Below are 829 nucleotides of genomic sequence, written 5' to 3'. Positions count from 1 at the left end.
GACTGACAATAACTCAGTGTGCCACAGAGGTAAGTCAAACCGGTTTACAAACTCAGAGACTTATTTAACAGCGATTTATCATTAATCAAGCAATCAGCGATGCTCCTAAGCCTTACCACGGGTTTTACCTCTGCGATCAGTGTAATTGGTCCTAGGATGTTAGTGAATCCGACTGTTGGGTGTGTGACTGAGACATAACGGGCCTGATTTTCTTTATAGATTGATCAAAAAGAGAAAGAAAAATTAATTTCTCCGAGATTGCATCGATAAGAAGAACTGTACATAAATCGGACTGCTTTCTTAATGCATTCGCATCTACCCATTTATTTTCATGGATGCACAATATATATGGGCAATAATCTTTTTTTTTCATTTAAAGAACATTCCATTCCATTATGTTTATCTTTTTGCATGGCATGCAGGGATTTCATGAAATATCGAGGCAGTGTGGCGACAGACGCACAATGCTTCACGTGCACGCGGTTTGCCGGTGTGGAAAAACCTAGAAGTATTTAGACTGATGGAGCATAACGTGGCTCACACCGGTGTGTTAAATCGGTCTGGATGAAAGGTGGCAGTCCCCACCACACACACACACATTTCTGTTGTGGTCATAACGAACGACAAATCGATAATCGGGTTTTTTTGCGGCTTTGCACGTGGACCTGATCCGTCTGAAAGCGATAAACGGACTCGACGCGTCGCTGATCCTCCGGTGTAACGTTAAGGGGATTTTCGCAGTTTTGCTCCCGGTTGAAAATGGTGCTGATGTTGCATGTGGATGTTTTGCCATGGTTACACAAACCGCTATAGGTTCTCTTTTATCCGT

At 42.8% G+C, this 829-nt stretch overlaps 1 protein-coding gene across 1 annotated transcript in view; it reads left to right on the top strand.

The window, feature by feature from the left end:
• LOC107582916 (microtubule-associated protein tau-like) overlaps positions 1–829 on the top strand; it is a 38,766-nt gene continuing 37,937 nt past the window's right edge. The window contains exon 1 of the mRNA XM_016268943.1: positions 1–29. The gene's annotated coding sequence lies outside the window, so the exon portion shown is untranslated. The remainder of the gene's footprint in view (positions 30–829) is intronic.

This window comes from Sinocyclocheilus grahami, unplaced genomic scaffold (assembly GCF_001515645.1).
Source record: "Sinocyclocheilus grahami isolate Dianchi unplaced genomic scaffold, SAMN03320097.WGS_v1.1 scaffold48.1, whole genome shotgun sequence".
Classification (NCBI taxonomy): domain Eukaryota; kingdom Metazoa; phylum Chordata; class Actinopteri; order Cypriniformes; family Cyprinidae; genus Sinocyclocheilus; species Sinocyclocheilus grahami.
The sequence above is the reverse complement of the archived record's forward strand: the minus strand, read 5'-3'. Positions and strand labels throughout refer to the sequence as shown.